Source organism: Cherax quadricarinatus, chromosome 87 (assembly GCF_038502225.1).
Source record: "Cherax quadricarinatus isolate ZL_2023a chromosome 87, ASM3850222v1, whole genome shotgun sequence".
NCBI lineage: Eukaryota > Metazoa > Arthropoda > Malacostraca > Decapoda > Parastacidae > Cherax > Cherax quadricarinatus.
The window spans coordinates 13,038,184-13,060,685 of NC_091378.1; the positions used below are offsets into that span (position 1 = coordinate 13,038,184).

Sequence of the window (22,502 nt, forward strand, 5' to 3'; positions counted from 1 at the left end):
TTTATCAATACAAATTCCAGGACATAACTAGAAGACAGTAGAACTATGTACAGAAGATGAGGTAATCAGTCCCTCAACCTTGGAGTAAGTGCGAAGAGCATCGTAGTCGTGGAGATTCTGAAGCAGACGCAAGGCGCCTGATGCTTTTATACTAACGTCAGATGGAAATGGGACGTGTAGCAGACGAGGGCATAGTCACTGGTAGGCGGGATTCCGCAGTGGAAGTAGGTCCTACCCAAAGAGATGGGTTAGTTGTGGTAGAAGTTGTCGTAGTCGTGAAGGTTATGTACATAGTTCTACTGTCTTCTAGTTATGTCCTGGAATTTGTATTGATAAAGCCACTGGATGGCGAAACGTCTACAATAAAGATACCCAGATGTTGCACATGTGTCTTAATTTCATCTTGTCGGTATTGTATACCAGTCTTATACAAGAAGAATGATATTGCTGAGCTGGAAAACATAGAGAGAACCTTTATTATCCATACACATTCAATCAAATATGTGAACTACCGAGAACCGTGTACGTCCCTTCAACCATACTCCTAGGAATATAGGCGAAAAAGACCTCAGATATACCTTTGATGAGATCCGAGAGTTTTTCTACTCCCAGAGGCCGGCCTTGGGTCTGACTCGTCTAGCAATTCTGATTGTGAGTGCTTTTGTTTTATATGCGGTTTCCTGTGGGTCTGGGGTGAGGGGGTGGGTTTAAGGTGGGGGGATGAGTGGGTGAACATAATTCACATGTAGCTCATTCCATTAACTACCTGCTCTACTCTCTTAGATCGATCTCCCCCTCTACTATTTTGTTCAACTTATTTACTTCAGTCTGTTATACTTAACATTATCCTGGGTCACCGTTCCAGTACTACTGGTGATGATATACCTTCGATCAGTTTCCAGTCTTACTACTCCTGGAGCCCGGCCACAAGCCAGACTTGCCTGGTGCTTGCCTGGTCAAGGAGGAAGTTGCTGCTGGAGGCACGCTGCCCCACATATCCATTACAGCCTGGTTGATCTGGCACCTGGTGAAGATACTTGTCCACTTTTCTCTTGAAGACTTCTACACTTGTTCCAGCCGTGTCTCTGATATCTTCCGGTAAGATGTTGAATGGTAAGGGGCCACGAATGTTGATACAGTGTTCCCTTTTTGTGACCACCGCACCCCTGCTCCTGAGTTTATTTTGCATTTTCTCCCATATCTCTCGCTCCAGTATGTTGTTACGGCAGTGTGCAGATTTGGGACCAGGCCCTCCGGTACTGTCCAGGTATATATTATCATGTATGTCTCTCTCTCTCTTCCGCTCCAGTGAGTACATGTTCAATACTTTAAAACGTTTCCAGTAATTTAAATGCTTTACTGGCTCTATGTGGGCTGTAAACGAACTCTGTATTTGTTCCGTCTCTGATATTTCTCCTGCCTTGAACGGGGCCGTCAACAATGAACAATATTCCAAATGCAGGAGCACTAGCAATTTGAAAAAAGTCACCACTGACATTATTTCCCCTAGATTTGAAAGTTCTTAAGGCTAAATTAAGGTCTTTCAAAGACTTATTTCCAAGTCTTGTACGTGTTCCTTTCGTTCTATTTGGGGATCCTCTTGAGTTTTGTAAACAGTGTTCCTTTTGTGTTCTTCATTCTTTCCATACCTAAGCAGCTGGGACTTGTCACCACTGAACATCATGTTCTCCACTGCCCACTGGTAAACCCTACTTATATCTTCCTGTAATTTTTCAGTGTTTTCTACTGTGGTTACTTTCATGCTTATTTTAGTGTCATCTGCAAATGATGATACAAAACTGTGACGGGTGTTTTTATCTATGTTTGCTATGAGGATGAGAAACAATAGAGGTGCCAGGACAGTGCCTTGGGGAACTGAGCCGAACCCATCTGCCTACCTTCCCCGTAATGCCCATGGCCTTCATTTTGTTTGCTTTCACTCCATGATCGCATTTGCCATACGCTTTTGCAAAATCTATGTATATCACATCTGCGTTTTGGTCGTCTTCCAATTCCTCCGTAATTTTGTCATAATGGTTCAGCAGCTGTGACAGATATGATCGTACTGCTGTAAAACCATGTTGGTTCGGGTTATGTTGGTTGTGCTGGTCCATGAAATTTGTAACCTGCCGTCTCATCACTCTTTCGAAGATTTTTATAATGTAGGAAGTTAGGGCTACTGGTCTGTAATTTTTAGCTAGTGCTCTACTACCTCCCTTATTCAAAGGAGCTATGTCTGCACTCTTTAAGGCCTCCGGTATTTCATCTAGATTTAAGCTCTTTCTCCAAAGACTACTGAGGGCTCGTGCTAGTGGTACTTTGCACTTCTTTATAAATAGGGCATTCCATGAATCTGGTCCAGGTGCTGAGTAAGTGTGTATGTTACCCATTTCTTTTTCGAAGTCTATGGGATTCGTACTAATGTCCGTTAGTTGGTCTGCGCGGCCTTCTGCTGGAGTGAAAAATGTTTCTGCATTTTCTGTCTTGCTGTCATTGAGTGAGTTGCTGAACACCGACTTATACTGTTCTAAGTGGTGCTGATGGTGATAGTTTTTGGTGGTGGTGGTGTAAGTGCTTGGACAGCGGTGTTGGGTAGGGAAGGAGAGGCATGTGATGTGGATGGTGCGTGTTTGTGGTGTGGGAGGGTGGTGGTGGGTGGTGGTGTATGGTGTGTGTGTGTGTGTGTGTGTGTGTGTGTGTGTGTGTGTGTGTGTGTGTGTGTGTGTGTGTGTGTGTGTGTGTGGTGTGGGAGGGTGGTGGGTATACCTTTACTTTCGAAGAGTTTCAAGAGTTTCACTACACTCGGAGCCCAGCCATGGGCCAGGCTTGTCTGGTGCTTCCCTGGTCAACCAGGTTGTTGCTGCTGGAGGCCCGCTGCCTCACATATCCATCACAGCCTGGGTGATCTGGCACCTGGTGAAGATACTTGTCCAATTTCCTCTTGAAGGTTTCTACACTTGTTCCAGCCGTGTTTCTGATATCTTCTGGTAAGTTGTTGAATAGTCTGGGACCCCGGATGTTGATACAGTGTTCCCTTATTGTGCCCACCGCACCCCTGCTCCTTAATGGGTTTATTTTACACTTCTTCCCATATCTCTCACTGCAGTATGTTGGTATGGCAGTGTGCAGATTTGGCACCAGGCCCTCGAGTACTTTCCAGGTATATATTATCATGTATCTCTCTCTCTCTCTCTCTTCCGCTCCAATGAGTACATGATCAAGACTTGAAGGCGTTCCCAGTAGTTTAGGTGCTTTACTGGCTCAATGTGAGCCGTAAACCATCTCTGTATTTGTTCCAGCTCTGATATTTCTCCTGCTTTAAACGGGGCCGTCAGCACTGAGCAATATTCTAAGTGAGGGAGCACTACCGATTTGAAGAGTGTCACCATCGGCATTGTTTGAAAGTTCTCAATACCCACCCCGTCATCTTCCTGGATGTCGTGATCTTTGTCTTGATCAAATAAAAATACTGACCCACAGATGGCTTCAACTTCATCCTGTTCCTACTTGTATGTTTCATAACAATAAAAATGCTTTCAGATGAGCTGATGTTGGTAACAGCTCTTAGCTTGACAATAAAGTGAGGGATCCATAATGTAAAAAAAAAAAATTGTGATAGTAGTGGCCACAGGGAGCATCAGTGGGTGACTGTTACAGTAGCACAGAAGTGGCTGTAGGCAGCACTCCATCACCCTCACTAGTGTTCCCGAGCCCAGGAACCTCCGGTGATCTGGCTTAGTCTTATTTAACATCTCTTTCATTTTCAACTCCCAGGTCCATTTGTTGCCAACCCTAACTGAATTTATTAATCTTTCTTTTTCCACTCTCACTACTCATTTAACCTCTCTTTTTTTCTCTCCATATACTCTGTTTTCTGCGTTATCTTTACCTTCCAAAAACCTCTCACATGGTAACTTTTTCTTTTCTTTTACCACCCTCTTCACCTCATTACACCAATCATTCCTCCTCCCACATGCACCCCCCCCTATAACCAACACTGCTGTGCACTGTAACACTGTATTCTTAAATTTACCCCATGCCTTTTCAACCCCGGCTCATTATCCTGCCTACCATTCAAGTAATAGTTGCTTGTATCTCCCACTAAATGGTATAATCTACTTTATTATAAGCATTCTATACCTATAAAAATATTTAGTTAATTATGAAAGGGGGGGAAGGAATGTTGCAGTTTGAACTGCTGCATCTGCACATCAGTGGCAAAACAACTGTAAATTAGTGATGGTGAACATTTTGTGTGATTGGTGGGTGTGGATGGTGCGTGTTTGTGGTGTGGGAGGGTGGTGGGTGATGGGTGGCTGTGGGAGGGTGGTGGGTGATGGGTGGCTGTGGGAGGGTGGTGGGTGATGGGTGGCTGTGGGTGGGTGGTGGGTGATGGGTGGCTGTGGATGGTGGTGTTTGTGGTGTGGGAGGGTGGTGGTTGATGGGTGGCTGTGGGAGGTGATGGGTGGCTGTGGGTGGTGATCTTCACATATCATATATCAATGGTATTCAGTAGCCATAAGATGATGAGTAAGACACGTACGCAACATCTTTTCGATGTTTCGCCCTCCAAGTGGCTTTATCAATACACTACTTGGACATAATATGAAGACTAGAAATATATCCAGCAGACAGTGGAAGATGAGGTAATCAGTCCCTCAGCCTAGTACCTGGAGGTTACCTGGAGGTTATTCCGGGGATCAACGCCCCCGCGGCCCGGTCCATGACCAGGCCTCCCGATGGATCAGGAGTAGTAGGCGATGAGCATCGTAGTCTTGAAGAATATGAAGCACAGGCACGAAGACTGGTTGATAAATCAGAAATTTGTCCTGAAGTCGATATGATCAGTCTATTTATCTAAATCCTGTCTGCAGTATATAAGCCCCTATGTTGCATTCTTATAAAGATTAATGAGCTCCGGGTCGATGGATTGATTACCTCAAATTCCTTCTGATTTTCAACCATTCTTCTCCGTATCGAACCGAGGAAGCCACTGGATGGCGAAACATCTACAAGCAAAGATACCCAGATGTTGCACATGTGTCTAATTCATCTTTAATTAAGCCTTCTAAGTTCAAATGAGGGGACAAACATCATGAAGGCAGCTTATAAGGATATGTGGGTGAGAGGGCCACAAGTAGCAACAGCCTGGTTGACCAGACAAGTACAAAGGCCTGGGTCTGGGAGTACAAAAACTCTCGGAACTCATCAAAGGTAGGGGTAATTCACTCCGCAGGTACAATATAATTCAAAACCAAACTTTCTCACAGGTTAGTACCAGAACTAAGAAGAATGTACTATAAGGAGAGGTTGACAGAAGTAAACTTAACGACCTTACAGGAGAGAAGAACAAGGATAGGGGTCACATGATTCCTATGTACAAAATCTTATCAGGAATTAATAGGGCTGATAGGGACAGTGTTTGAACCAAGAGGACCAGGATTATTGGGACACAGGTGGAAGCTAAAGATGCAGATGAGTCATAGGAATGTAAGGTAGTATTTCTTTGGTCTCAGGCTAATTTGAAAAGTGCAAACACTTGAATGAAGCAGGCATAAAATAATTCACAACCAAACTTTCTCACAGGCTAGTACCAGAACTGAGAGGAATGCACTAGGAGGAGAGGTTGTAAGAATTTTCTCCCAGTATATGGGTAAAGAACCACTCACTATATAACGGTAATCCAAGAACAGTGTGGAAACACTTAGGCCTAGTTTCCAGTGTTTTACCTCTGAAACTTATTTATCCTAGTTTTCTCTTTCTTTCTAGTACTTTCCAAAACATAATTAGTTTTATCCCACACTTGGAATTGTGCGCTGAGCATTGATCTGACTTCCTCTCTCCGTTCTACACTCACTTTTCATCACAAACAATTACTGTGCGCAGCACCTTTAGGCACTGGTTGAAATTTGGCACTACTATACACTAAACACTAGATATTATATTCTAGATACTATATTCTAGATACTATATTCTAGATACTATATTCTAGATACTATAGTCTAGATACTATTTTCTAGATACTATATTCTAGATACTATATTCTGTTGTTCTCTTCGGAGTGCACTGATATTACCTTGAATTGTTTTTTGAAATGTGCTTACACATTTTACAGGTTGGTACGCATGTTTTCCGCGCCATATCCCCTCAAGGTCAGAGAGAAAAGCGCTAATTGTCTGGAGCTCAAAAACGCGTGTTGCCCCTACAAGTGTACTGTCATTACAATTTGTACCTGGAAAATACTGGAGGAACTGGTCCCAAACCTGCACACCAAAACCAATCCGTACGAGAGAAAGAAACTCCAGTAAAAAGTATGGGAGCGCCATGTACCCTGACAGAGAACTTGTCGGTTCCTTGACTTTTTATAGCCATTCGTGTATAAGGGGAATTAACAGCAAATCTATCTCCACTGCCTTCAAACGGGAACTTGACATGTTCCTCAAATCATTTTCTGGTCAACTGTTGTGCAAATGTTGTACTACGTGCAGCCAGCATCAACAGATTAGTCGAAGAGGATGGGCAGCAGAGGCGACGTGCCTTGCTAGCGATATAGGGTTACCATAAAGTACTGGTAAGCTACTCTACATGCTAGTTACATTGTGGGAACACCAGCAGTGTGCTGTTACTCTCTTTTATATGCTAGTTACATTGTGGGAACACTAGCAGTGTGCTGTTACTCTCTTTTATATGCTAGTTACATTGTGGGAACACTAGCAGTGTGCTGTTACTCTCTTTTATATGCTAGTTACATTGTGGGAACATCAGCAGTGTGCTGCTACTCTCTTTTATATGCTAGTTACATTGTGGGAACACTAGCAGTGTGCTGTTACTCTCTTTTATATGCTAGTTACAATGTGGGAACACTAGCAGTGTGCTGCTACTCTCTTTTATATGCTAGTTACATTGTGGGAACATCAGCAGTGTGCTGTTACTCTCTTATATGCTAGTTACATTGTGGGAACATCAGCAGTGTGCTGCTACTCTCTTTTATATGCTAGTTACATTGTGGGAACACCAGCAGTGTGCTGTTACTCTTTTATATGCTAGTTACATTGTGGGAACACCAGCAGTGTGCTGCTACTCTTTTATATGCTAGTTACATTGTGGGAACACCAGCAGTGTGCTGCTACTCTTTTATATGCTAATTACATTGTGGGACATCAGCAGTATGCTGTTACTCTCTTTTATATGCTACTTACATTGTGGGAACACCAGCAGTGTGCTGTTACTCTTTTATATGCTAGTTACAATGTGGGAACACTAGCAGTGTGCTGCTACTCTCTTTTATATGCTAGTTACATTGTGGGAACATCAGCAGTGTGCTGTTACTCTCTTTTATATGCTAGTTACATTGTGGGAACATCAGCAGTGTGCTGCTACTCTCTTTTATATGCTAGTTACATTGTGGGAACACCAGCAGTGTGCTGTTACTCTTTTATGTGCTAGTTACATTGTGGGAACACCAGCAGTGTGCTGCTACTCTTTTATATGCTAGTTTCATTGTGGGAACACCAGCAGTGTGCTGTTACTCTCTTTTATATGCTAGTTACATTGTGGGACATCAGCAGTATGCTGTTACTTGTTAGGTAAGACACATATGCAACAGTTAGACAACTTTATTCCGAAACGTTTCGCCTACACAGTAGGCTTCTTCAGTCGAATACAGAAAGTAGGCAGGAACAGTAGAGATGTGAAGACGATCGTCTTCACATCTCTACTGTTCCTGCCTACTTTCTGTATTCGACTGAAGAAGCCTACTGTGTAGGCGAAACGTTTCGGAATAAAGTTGTCTAACTGTTGCATATGTGTCTTACCTAACAACCTGTCGGTATTGTATACCATTTTGATGTTCATGCTGTTACTTTCTTTTATATGCTAGTTACATTGTGGGACATCAGCAGTGTGCTACTATCCTATGTGCGAGGAAACCTCTGATAGGATGTATTTTCATTTTCTCTGAGGGTGCGGTAGTTTGCTGGATAAATTTCCCAGGCTTCCTTGAGGGTACCTCAAGGTTGATTCCTGTTTATTTCAGCTTAAATTTCTTTTCATTCTGCCTTCACTGTGCAGCCTGGGCCCTCACTTCTCTCTGAGCTCCTCCTGCCACTCCAGGGCAGGACATGACACCTCACAACGTCATGTACAGTTCTGACTGACGTAGAGTAGGTGTAATTATTAAGGCTACTGAGTGGAGAAGCAGCCTTCGCCTGATATGCAAACCATCGATCGGTTTTACTCGTCTTGTACTACATGAAGTCCATTCTCTTGAGGACAGTCTCTCACAACTTAATTCAGGATTCATCGTGAGTGATAGTCTAGCCCACCTATTCTCTACCTTCATCATTAAGCTGGGAGTTGCACTGCCACCGTTTGTAAACACAGCGGCCTCGCAACCATCCACAACTGCTGGCTTGTTACCACCATCACATAACACCTCCCCCCTCCACCCCGCCCAAATACTACTACTACTGGTCTGCTTGTCTGTCCATTGCTTCTTTATGAACCCCCGAGTTCTAGTAGTTCTGAAAGAGATTGCTGTTATTCCTTTATTACCTGATTTAATAAATTCAGTTTAGTGTTCGTTTGTGCTGTTTATTCATGCTTTTCCTCATTAATATTCATTCATCTCTGTATAATAAAGTTGTGTTCATTTTTCTCTCTATCCTGATTATTTTTGGGCAGGTTTTATTTTATATTTTTCTAAGCATCCTAAGGCATATGACAATTATATTGAGGAAGCAAAGGCAAGAGCATGAGGAGAGGAGGATACCTGGAAAGGAGGGGGAAACAAGGAATGGAGGAAGGGGCGGATGAAAGGGGAGGAAGGGAAAGGAAAGAGTATAGAGGGAGAAGTGAAGAGGGCGGATGGGAGAGAGGGTGGAGGAAAGTGGAAGGATAAAGGTGACAGAGAAAGAAAGGGGAGGAAGAGTTGAGATTTACCAAGCACTAGGACTGGAGAGTCATTCAGTGCTTAGAGCCATAAAAACGTACAACTCCCACGCACACAAGCACCCAACGAGCTATGTACACACGTACGTACGTATATACATACATTTATGCGCGCACACACAGGCAGACAGGAATAACAAGAAAAGTATTTCAATATATCAGGGGATACCCGACAGGAAGGAAACAACGAGTGGTGGTACGTGATGAGGTGTCAGAGTGGGCGCATGTGTCGAGTGGGGTTCCACATGGGTCAGTCCTAGGACCGCTGCTGTTTCTTGTATTGTGAATGACATAACAGAAGGGAGCTAGCTGTTGGATCAGGCTACAAGCCTGATCCAACAACTAGCTCCTGGAATTTAACCCCACCAAGGGCAAAGCTTTGGGGAAGGACAAAGAAGACCGTAGACGGAGTACAGATTCAGGTATCAAAGGAACAGGTTAGGGGATCAATGGCTGCAAACCTCACTCAAGGAGAAGGATTTTGGGGTGAGTATAATACCGAGCACATCCCCTGAGGCGCACACTAACCAAATAACTGCTGCAGCATATGGGCGCCTGTCAAACCTAAGAATAGCATTTTGACATCTCAGTAAGGAATCATTCACGACACTGTACACCGTTTACGTCAGGCCCATATTGGAGTATGCAACACCAGTATGGAATCCACACCTGATTAAACACGTCAAGAAATTTGAGAATGTGCAGAGATTTGCAACAAGACTAGTCCCGCAGCCAAGGGGTATGTCCTATTAGGAGAGGTAATGGGAACTCAACCTGAGGACAATGGAGGACAGAATGCTGATAGGAAATGACAAGGTGAACAAGGGCAGAATGTTTCAGAGCTAGGATACAGGAACAACAGGGCACAATTGGAAGATGAAAACACAGAGGAGTCATATATTAGGAAATATCTCTTCAGCCTTAGCGTTCTCAGGAAGTGGAATAATCTGGAGAATGAAGCAGTCGACTCAGGATCCATACAAAGCTTCAAGAGGTGCCAGATCAACCAGGCTATGATGGATATGTGGGGCAGCGGGCCTCCAGCAGCAACAGCCTGGTTGATCAGAAAAGCACCAGACGAGCCTGGCCCATGGCCGGGCTCCGAGAGTAGTTAAACTCTCGAAACTCTTCAAAGGTACATCAAAGGTATATAAAGGTGCGATAAGCAAAGAGGTGTGGCCAGGAGCTGTGACTCGACAACTGCAACAAATAGTTACTGGTTATCGAAGCACTTGACCATAGACAAGTGCCTTCGATAACCAGTAACTAAAACGCACACTCGCCCATTGACGGAGACATGTACACACAAGCACTCAATGAAGGTAAACTCAAAACACAGCTTCAGGGGTAGATGCGAAAAGATCCAGAAGACCAAATCAGCAATGCCCATCAAAATGGTGTAGGAGGCGGACGCAGGAACTAGGTCCCGTTTCCCTCAACCACAAATCAGTGAAGTTTTATTCTGTGAATCCCTCGCAGAGGAGCCAGTGATGCGCGGATGAGTGTTGCAGGAGCACCGCTCCACTACCAGGTCATTATGCTGCCACACACCACACATAATGCAATACCAGGTCATAATACTGCCACGCACCACACATAATGCACTACCAGGTCATCATACTGCCACGCACCACACACAATGCACTACCAGGTCATCATACTGCCACGCACCACACATAATGCACTATCAGGTCATCATACTGCCACGCACCACACACAATGCACTATCAGGTCATCATACTGCCACGCACCACACACAATGCACTACCAGGTCATCATACTGCCACGCACCACACATAATGCACTTCCAGGTCATCATACTGCCACGCACCAACATAATGCACTATCAGGTCATCATACTGCCACGCACCACACATAATGCACTACCAGGTCATCATACTGCCACACACCAACATAATGCACTACCAGGTCATCATACTGCCACGCACCACACATAATGCACTACCAGGTCATCATACTGCCACGCACCAACATAATGCACTATCAGGTCATCATACTGCCACGCACCACACATAATGCACTATCAGGTCATCATACTGCCACGCACTACACAAAATGCACTACCAGATCATCATACTGCCACGCACCACACATAATGCACTACCAGGTCATCATACTGCCACGCACCAACATAATGCACTACCAGGTCATCATACTGTCACGCACTACACATAATGCACTACCAGGTCATCATACTGCCACGCACCAACATAATGCACTATCAGGTCATCATAATGCCACGCACCAACATAATGCACTATCAGGTCATCATACTGCCATGCACCACACACAATGCACTACCAGGTCATCATACTGCCACGCACCAACATAATGCAATACCAGGTCATCATACTGCCACGGACCACACATAATGCACTACCAGGTCATACTGCCACGCACCAACATAATGCACTACCAGGTCATCATACAGGCCATCCTACTGCCACGCACCACACATAATACCGGCAACACTGACTCGCTTATGACAAACTTCTAAGAATTATTTTCCTGACGACTAAAGTAACAACTATGATAGAAGAAAGAAGCTGCAGTATTTACATAAGAATATGACTACAAGAATGGCCAACTCATGACTGGCGAGCCGCATGCGGCACTTCAGCTTGTTCACTGCGGTTGAAGTTAATATCCCACTCTACTTCCTGTTCTCACGCCGCTGCTCTTCAGGTATTTGTCATCTGGCAACTTTTTGACTTTCCCCAATACAGATAAAATTTATTTTCAAATGTGAAATTATCAATATATGTAAATGAGACCGAAAAAGAAGACTGGGATATTGTTTGTCTCCTTGAGTGAAAACCGAGACCAAATACTTATTAAAAATTGAATACATTTCATTCGCTCTGGACACCACAGTGACCCTACCAGCGTTAGACATAATTAGGAAGAAGGGAGAGCACCCTGCAATATGTGGAATTTTGCCTACAAGGGGTTTTAGAAATGAATGGCTATCCACAGCAATTGGTATTAACTGTTATCCAGACAAAAATTGTAAGGATACAGCAGTATCATTCATCAACCGGGACCACTTCTATGGCAGAAATGACATGTATGTCAGGGATGGGGTTAAGTAAGGCAGGTGTGGGTCTTCTGGCTAGTTCACTGGAGGGTGTCAGGGCTTTAAACTAGGAAAAGTTATATATATAAGGGTTTTGGTAAGGCAAAAAAAGTTTTTGTGGAAATAATGATTTAGGTTTTGAGATCATTAATTTTAGGAATAAGAGTCAAGTAACACTGAGAAATTGTGGAAAGACAAAACTGAACAGTGGAAAGGTGAAGAAAAAAAAAAATGTTTTATATTAATAAAGAATAAAAACGCCCAATAGAGTGACTGGAACAATACACAAATAACCCGCACATACAATCAACAAGAATGGAGGCGGAGTAGTGATATATGTTAGTGAAAACAAAACTGTTGCCTTAGACAAGCTATAAAAGTGGAAGTGATGGACACAATCTATTTGGCAACAATTTCCTTAAGGACGACAAGTTGATCTTGGGTGTGATCTACTCTACACACCCCCAGATTTAGATAGAAAACACAGCAAGCTTCTATTGAAGGAAATCACCAGGGCATCAAGATGAAAAAGTGTTTTAATAGGAGATTTTAACTTCAGCTAAAACAATGTGAAAAATCTGAGAGAAAATGTAGAGTGTAGCGACTTTACAGAAACAACGAGCCTGATCCATGGCCGGGCTCCGAGAGTAGTGAAACTCTCGAAATTCTTCAAAGGTATATAAACAGAACGGGATTATTTTTTAAAACAGATTGTGAGAGTAAAAGTCAGAGAAAATAACCTGCAAAATAACTCAGGCGCAAATAAACTTAATAATTTAGAGAATATATCAAACTGAATGCAAAAAAGACTTATCTGTTATAGTAAGCAATAAACTGAAGTTAAGAGAAGTGCGTTAAGTGTTTACAATACATATAATGTACGTCTTCACTTCATATCAAGAACAAATGCTAGAAGTTCTCGGTTCAAGTTTTAAGTTGTTGCAACAGCACTTACAAGTCCATCAACGGTAAACACGTACATGACAAAATTATTTAAAACAAAAAACGCAGTTAGACATCATATCAGGTCATAATATACCTGAACATTAAAATGGTATAAAATACCGACAGGTTGTTAGGTATCTTTATTATGAAACGTTTCGCCTACACAGTAGGCTTCATCAGTCGAGTACAGAAAAGTTGATAGAAGCAGAAGATACTTGAAGACGATGTAATCAGTCCATCACCCTTAAAGTTTTGAGGTGGTCAGTCCCTCAGTCTGGAGAAGAGCATTGTTCCATAGTATGAAACAATATGGAGATGAAGTGACAGGATGGAGCTTTTTATAGCGCCAAGAGGTGAGACGTAGGCCACTAGGAGAGGTAAGAACTCAGATGTTGAGAGGTCAGGTCCCTCTCAAATCCAGCCGCTCTCACTAGTGGAAGTTGTCGAAGTTGATTGCAGGTCTGTACCAAGATACCCTTGTGTTGCAGTGTCTGACAGATTGAACATTAAAATGGTATAAAATACCGACAGGTTGTTAGGTAAGATACATATGCAACACAAGGGTATCTTGGTACAGACCTGCAATCAACTTCGACAACTTCCACTAGTGAGAGCGGCTGGATTTGAGAGGGACCTGACCTCTCAACATCTGAGTTCTTACCTCTCCTAGTGGCCTACGTCTCACCTCTTGGCGCTATATAAGCTCCATCCTGTCACTTCATCTCCATATTGTTTCATACTATGGAACAATGCTCTTCTCCAGACTGAGGGACTGACCACCTCAAAACTTTAAGGGTGATGGACTGATTACATCGTCTTCAAGTATCTTCTGCTTCTATCAACTTTTCTGTACTCGACTGATGAAGCCTACTGTGTAGGCGAAACGTTTCATAATAAAGATACCTAACTGTTGCATATGTGTCTTACCTAACAACATAATATACCTACAATGACTGTGTGTGTGTACTCACCTAGTTGTGGTTGCAGGGGTCGAGTCAACTCCTGGCCCCGCCTCTTCACTGGCCGCTAATGGATCACTCTTCCTGCTCCATGAGCTTTATCATACTTCTTAAAGCTATGTATGGATCCTGCCTCCACTACATCACTTCCCAGACTATTCCACTTCCTGACAACCCTGTAACTGAAGAAATACTTCCTAACATCCCTGTGATTCATCTAAGTCATCAACTTCCATCTGTGACGCCTTGTTGCTGTGTCCCATCTCTGGAACATCCTGTCTTTGTCCACCTTGTCGATTCATCTCAGTATTTTAAATGTCGTTATCATATCCCTCCTATCTCCACTGTCTTTGTGTCGTCAGGTTGATTTCCCTTAACCTCTCCTCGTAGGACATAACCCTTAGCTCCGGGACTAGTCTTGTTACAAACCTTTGCGCTTTCTCTAGTTTCCTTAAATGCTTGGCTAGGTGAGGATTCCAAACTGGTGATGCATACTCAAATATGGGCCTAACGTACACGGTGTACAGGGTCCTGAACGATTCCTTATTAAGATGTCGGAATTCTGTTCTGAGGTTTGCTAGGCGCCCATATGCTGCAGCAGTTATTTGGTTGATGTGCGCCTCAGGAGATGTGCCTGGTGTTATACTCACCCCAAGATCATTTTCCTTGAGTGAGGTTTGTAGTCTCTGGCCCCCTAGACTGTACTCCGTCTGTGGTCTTCTTTGCCCTTCCCCAATCTTTATGACTTTGCACTTGGTGGGGTTGAACTCCAGGAGCCAGTTGTTGGACCAGGCCTGCAGCCTGTCCAGATCAACTTTGAAGTTCTGCTTGGTCCTCGTCCAATTGAATTCTTTTCATGAACTTCACATCATCTGCAAACAGGGACACTTCGGAGTCTATTCCTTCCGTCATGTCGTTCACAAATACCAGAAACAGCACCGGTCCTAGGATTGACTACTGTGGAACCCCATTCGTCACAGGCGCCTACTCTGACACCTCACCACGTACCATGACTAGCTGTTGTCTTCCTGACAGGTATTTCCTGATCCATTGTAGTGCCTTCCCTGTTATCCCTGCCTGGTCCTCCAGCTTTTGCACTAATCTCTTGTGTGGAACTGTGCCAAACGCCTTCTTACAGTCCAAGAAAATGTAATCTACCCACCCCTCTCTCTCTTGTCTTACTGCTGTCACCCTGTCATAGAACTCAAGTAAGTTTGTGACACAGGATTTCCCATCCCTGAAACCATGCTGGCTGTCGTTAATAACCTCATTCCTTTCTAGGTGCTCCACTACTCTTCTCCTGATATTCTTCTCCATGACTTTGCATACTATACATGTCAGTGACTGGTCTGCATTTTAATACTTCGTGTCTGTCTCCTTTTTTAAAAATTGGGACTACATTTGCTGTCTTCCATACCTCAGGTAGTCACCCTGTTTCGAAAGATGTGTTGAAGATTGTCGTTAGTGGTACACACAGTGCCTCTGTTCCCTCTCTCAGGACCCATGGAGAGATGTTATCAGGCCCCATCGCCTTTGAGGTATCTAGCTCGCTTAGCAGCCTCTTCACTTCTTCCTCGGTTGTATGTATTGTGTCCAACACTTGACGATGTACCCCACCTCTCTGTCTTACTGGAGTCCCTTCTGTCTCCTCTGTGAACACTTCTTTTGAATCTCATTTTACGCTCCTCACATACTTCATAGTCGTTTCTTGTAACCTTCCCTCGTTCCTTCCTTCCTTAGCCTGATTACCTGGTCCTTGACTTTTGTTTTCCTCCTGATGTGGCTGTACAACAGCTTTGGGTCAGATTTGACTTTTGCTGCTACGTCATTCTCATATTGTCTCTGGGCCTCCCTTCTTACCTGTACATATTCATTTCTGGCTCAACGACTGCTCTCCTTATTCTCCTGGGTCCTTTTCCTTCTATACTTCTTCCATTCTTTAGCACACTTGGCTTTGGCCTCCCGGCACCTTTGGGTAAACCAAGGGCTCATCCTGGCTTTTTCATTATTTCTGTTACCCTTGTGTACAAACATCTCCTCAGATTCCTTGCATATTTGCCACATATTCCATCACCTCATTTACTGACTTCCTTGCCAGTTCTCTGCCCCACTGAACCCCAAGCAGGAAATTCATCATGCCGGGGATGGCTGGGCTGAACAGGAAGCACTGACACAAAGGATCAAGAGCAAAATGGAACAGGAATGAAAAAAACAAGGCTAAATGAGAAAATATCTACAGAGAACAAGAAGTGGGAGTTATGAGCTCTTGCTGCTGAGGCAAGGATGCAGAGACTGGAGGAAGAAGTGGAAGTGCTGAAGCTGAATATAGAGGCAAGGACCAATAGGAGCAATGAGCTGAGTGAAAGAACAATAGCAGACAGTGAGGGAACTGAAGGAGGAGGAAAGAGAAAGGCCCCTCAGGGAAATGATACCAGGCCACCATGATTTCAGGGAGATAAAGGAGACAACCAAGGAGATACTTAAATCAGACCCAGATATATGGAGGGAAATGAAATGGGATGAGGAAAGCGAGAGGACACTCATTATTCATCAGCTCCAGGAGGCAGAAGGGAAGACGCACGACAAAAGACAGGGGGAGATTGAGAGCATCATTGCGGTAACAGGAGAGGACACAATGCAACTGACAAATTTTCAGAGACTTGGGTGATACTCAACAAAAAAGAACCGCCCAATCAAATTGACATTCAAGTCAGAAATTATATGAAACAAAATCCTGCAGCAGAAGCCATTGTTAAAGGGTTCCCAAAATACCGGGGAGCATACCTCAACCACGACAAAACACAAGAAGAGAACAACTGAAAGAGCAAGAATGCGCCAGATGCAGGAAGGGGGGGACAGGGCAGGTACTGGTACACAGGGAAGCACAGCAAACACAACCACTATGGATCCACCCACAGCATTCCCTCAACCCCTATCCCACACCAACCAAACATGATAACAAGAACCGACCCACACCCACAGTCTCTACCATCCCCGGGACTAATACTGCCACACCAGCACCAACCCCTCACACTCGCCCAGAATACAGTTCTAGAAAGGAAGCTGAACGCATGGTATACTAATGCAGATGAAATTGCAAATAAGAGTAAGGAGTGGCAGGAAAGTATCACATTACAGCAATTACAGAGACAAAGCTCAAGGAAATGATAACAGATGCGATCTTCCCATCTGGCTATCAGATCCTTAGGAAAGACAGGGAGAGGAGTTGCACTGCTCATCAAAAAACAATGGAATTAATTTTGAGATGGAAGGACTAATCAGAGGGGTAATGGATGACTATATAAACACTTCATACTGGGGACCCAAAAGTGATGACAGCAGTGATGTATAACCCACCACTGAACAGCAGGAGGCCAAGACAGGAATAGGATGAAAGCAACGGTGATGGTGAACACACTAGCCGAAGTTGCCATAAGGGTCCACATGAGCAGGGCAGAGCTATTCATCATGGGGGATTTCAACCAGAGACTGACTGGGAGAATCTAGAACCAAATAGGGGACCAAAGATGTGGACAGCCAAGATGTTGGAGGCAATACTGGAAAACTTCATGTACCACCATGTTAAAGACACAACCAGAGTGAAGACTAGGCCTCATATTCACCTTGAGCAGTTCAGACATAGAAGATATCACACATGAAAGGCCCCTAGGTACTAGTGATCATGTGGTCTTGAGTTTCAAATCATAATAGAGTTAACAGTGGAGAATGAAACAGCATGAAGAGGGGAGAAGCCAAACTTCCAAAAAAGGGAACTACACAAGTATGAGGCAATACTTGCATGAGGTGCAGCGGGTAAGCAAGTTAGAGGGAAAGACAATAAACAAAATACCGGAACATGTGACGACAAAGTGCAGGGAGGCAGTAAAGAAGTTTGTACTAAGGGGCAATAGAAACACTGGGAAAACCAGAGTGAGCCCATGGGTTACCAGGAGTGGAAAGGCCAAAGCCAAATGTGCTAGAGTATGGAAAAAATATAGACGGGAAAGGACCCAGTTTCGAAAATTAGCCGAGCCAAAGAGCCAGAAATGAATATGCATGAATAAGGAGAGAAGCCCAGCATCAATACGAGAATGACATAACTTAAAAGTCAAATCTGACCCATAGTTGTTATACAGCCACACCAGGAGGAAAATAACAGTTAAAGATCAGGTAATCAGGCTGAGAAAGGAAGGAGAGGAGCTCACAGGAAACGACCAGGAAGTATGTTAAGAGGTCAGATCGAGATTCAGGAAGGTATTCACAGTAGAGACAGAGATGCTTCCAGCAAACCGAGGTGGTAGAGTGCACCAGCAAGTGCTGAACACACAGCACACAACTGAGGAGGTGAAGAATTTGCTAGGGGAACTAAATACCTCAAAGGCAGTGGGCCCAGATATCTCTCCTTGGGTCCTGAGAGAGGTAACAGATGCACTGTGTGTGCCACTAACAACAATCTTCAATAAATCTATCGAAACAGGGCAACTGCCTGTGATGTGGAAGACAGCAAATGTAGTCCTAATTCTTATGAAAGGAGACAGGCTGCGCTAAATTACAAACCTGTGTCACTGACATACATGTATTATATGTGAAGTTATCGAGAAGATTATCAGGAAACGAGTGGTGGAGCACCCAGAAAGAAATGGACTAATACATGACAAGGAGCACAGCTTCAGGGAAGGGAAATCCTGCATCACAAACCTACTGTAATTCTATGAAAAGGTAACACATGAGAGAGAGGGATGGGTAGATTGCATCTTTTTGGGCTGCAAGAAGGCTTTTGAGACAGTATCACACAAGAGATTGGTTCAAAATTTAGAGGAGCATGCATGAATAGTAGGGAAAGTACTGCAATGGATCAGAGAATACCTGACAGGAAGGAAACAAGTGTTGGTATGCGATAAGTGTCAGAGTGGGCGCATATGTCGAGTGGGGTTCAACAAAGGTCAGTCCTAGGTCCGGTGCTGTTTCTTGTATACGTGAATGACATGATGGAAGCGTCGCTGTTCGCTGATGATGTGAAACTGATGAGGAGAATACAAGCGGGCGAGGATACGCTAAGATTACAAGGGGATCTGGAAAGGCTACACGTCTGGTCCGACAAATGGTTCCTGGAGTTTAACCCCCAGCAAGCGCAAAGCCATGAAGATTGGGGAAGGGCAAAGAAGACTGCAGACGGAGTACAGGTTAGGGAATCAAAGGCTGTAAACTTCACTTAAAGAAAAGGATTTTGGGGTAAACATTATACCGAACGTGTCCGTTGAGGCACACTTCAATTAAATAACTGCTGCAGCATATGGGTGCTTGGCAAACCTGAGAATAGCATTTCGCCATCTAAGAAGTCATGACACTGTACATCGTGCCTATACTTAAGTATGCAGCACCAGTATGGAACCCACACCTAGTCAGTCAAGAAATTGGAGGAAGTGAAGGAAGTGAAGAGGCGGGGCCAGGAGCTATGAATCGACCCCTGCAACCACATATAGGGGAATACATAAACATGCCAAGTCTTTCAATAAATGTCCTTTGACAACTAGTAACTATTGTTATACCAAATATTTTATATTATATTACATATATTAAATTACCATTCACTATTTCTTTGTCTTTTTAGTAATTTATACAAGAGAAAGGGTCACTAGCCTCTTGTTTCCGGCCTTTTAGTCGAATTTTACGACACTGATTATGGAGAAAGAATTCTCACCCAGGTTTTACGGATTACCGAAGACCCGCAAACCCCAATGTACCTATGCGACCCATTACATCTGATATTGGCAGCACCTCACATAGGCTAGAGAAAGTTTGGCGAAATATGTATCGAAACTTCTGGGTGCGATTACTGAACCTCACCTGAAACACTCGTGTGAGGGATCTCAACGTGAGTGATAAGCTTGCAAGTTCTGATGTCACTGTCTTATCTACAAATGTACCAGTTGATCAAGACATTAATCTTCACAGTTACCTGTACCTTGCCAGGATTTTGTACGCCTCGTCGAACTGTGTTCGTTATAACTGTCTTAGTTTCGAAGATAACAAGTATCAACAATTGAAAAAAAAAAAAAGGAACGGGTAAGGTTTCAACCCCATGGACTCATCTCTTAGTTAAGTCCTGGTCAATTTATATTTGGAGGACCTAGAATCCACAGGGATCCTAAACAACATTCCTATATCAGTTTTCTGGATGCGATATGTGGATGACAGTTTTGTCACTGTACCCAAAAGTCTTGAGGTGTGCGATATCCTCAACACCATCAACACTCGGAAATCTATAATAAAATTTGCATTATAAGAGGACAACCAACTGCCATTTCTCGACGTGCCCTACTAACAGGTGAGAATAAACTCTTTCTCCACCATGACACCGGAGCTAAAAGAGGGGTAGTTATAGGCTTCTTTCTAAGAGCTTAAAGAATTTCCACTCTACAGTACCTCCAGGAATAATGCACATACATCACACATTCATTCATTTCGCTACACTTCTCTCTACACTTCATACGTGATCACAGGCAACCGCTACTACTACCCTCTTGTAGCCTACCACCGAACTCCTGCCACTATATATACTTGTTCTTAGTTATCTCTCTGTTAGGACTGAGAAGCCACTCTTGGCGAAACGTTTCCTTTAATGTATGTCCTGAACTGTACATAAGAGTCTTTTCCACAATTTTCACCCACTTTCCTAAGGAGATAGAAGGAAATAATATAAGAATAAGAACTGTTCAGACATTACAAAAAAACTCAGATGAGTATACATACACATACTGTACATGTACATGCACAACACAACTACTTGTGCAGTATACACACACATACTGTACATGTACATGCACAACTACTTGTGCAGTATACATACACATACTGTACATGTACATGCACAACTACTTGTGCAGTATACATACACATATTGTACATGTACATGCACAACACAACTACTTGTGCAGTATACATACACATACTGTACATGTACATGCACAACTACTTGTGCAGTATACATACACATACTGTACATGTACATGCACAACTACTTGTGCAGTATACATACACATACTGTACATGTACATGCACAACTACTTGTGCAGTATACATACACATACTGTACATGTACATGTACAACTACTTGTGCAGTATACATACACATACTGTACATGTACATGCACAACTACTTGTGCAGTATACATACACATACTGTACATGTACATGTACAACTACTTGTGCAGTATACATACACATACTGTACATGTACATGCACAACTACTTGTGCAGTATACATACACATACTGTACATGTACATGCATGTGGAAAATACTGTATATATTTTCCAGAAATTCAGTATTTATATGTAAATAGATGGCCATACTGTATTTAATATTTATGTCATAGAAAACGGAAAGCCTGCGTCTGCGTAGAAGGGGACTCGCCATCTTGGTTTTGACTTGAACAAAACGTTAGAGTGAATGGGAAGAATTTTTCGTGCTCTAGAGGTTAAAATTGGGCTGACACCTCTCAAATAGGAGGCGAAATTGTTGGATGTGCATTCCTGCATAATTTGAATATCAGGCGACTGGACAACACAGCTCCAGGAACCTCATAAGTCTGTTTATGTTTAATTCTGGCCAGTAATTTCATAAATTTAGACAGTGAGGTTTTCTGGGTATAATACACATTAATCTCCAGTCAAATTGATGAGTGATATTAAGATATATTTTCCTTCTGTTATGTAATTGTGTATTTATATATAATTATTTTTTAATTTAATATACAGTCCACAAATTTATATATTTACCAGAATTCCTGGTGATGTATAATTCATTTAATCAATAGGTCCAGAGCAGCTTGTGGATATGACAGTGGTAGGTATCGAAGGGGGACATTTTTGCGACCTACTTGTCTAACTGATAAATAATAATTATCTATGCTCATTTATTGTTATGTACATAATTATACATACAGATAAATGCAATTTTCCACATTTAAATTGCCCGTTGGTCCTTCTTGAACCGGAGGTAATTAGTGAAGTCATTAATTGGTTAATTACTTAATAATTATATGTGAAATGACAGAAGGAGGTGGATGTTAAGTTCACAAATTTATTTAATGTGTAGTGGATTATAATTATTACAATATTAATTTTGATAAGTCAAGTCTGGTTAAGTTTATATTAATTTGTATAATATTAATTTGATAAGACAATTCTGGCCAAGATTTATATCAGTGTATGTGTAATTGATAAGACAAGTGTTGCTAATTATATTAATGTGTATAATATTAATTTTACTTAATGTGTAGTGGATTATAATTATTACAATATTAATTTGATAAGACAATTCTGGCCAAGATTTATATCAATGTATGTGTAATTGATAAGGCAAATGTTGCTAATTATATTAATGTGCATAATATTAATTTTGCTATGCCAAATTCTGGCAAGGATTTATATTAATTTGTATAATAATTTTGATAAGCCAAGGCTGGCTAAAGGTTTGTATTAATGTACATTTAAAATTTATACATAAATTTCTTACATGTGTAATTGCTAAACTCAAGTGTAGCTAACA

At 42.7% G+C, this 22,502-nt stretch overlaps 1 protein-coding gene across 1 annotated transcript in view; it reads right to left on the reverse strand.

Annotated features, from left to right (window-relative positions):
- Positions 1-22,502, reverse strand: part of LOC128703810 (TBC1 domain family member 14) — a gene marked incomplete at its 3' end in the record, with an annotated part of 456,580 nt that overhangs the window by 328,121 nt on the left and 105,957 nt on the right.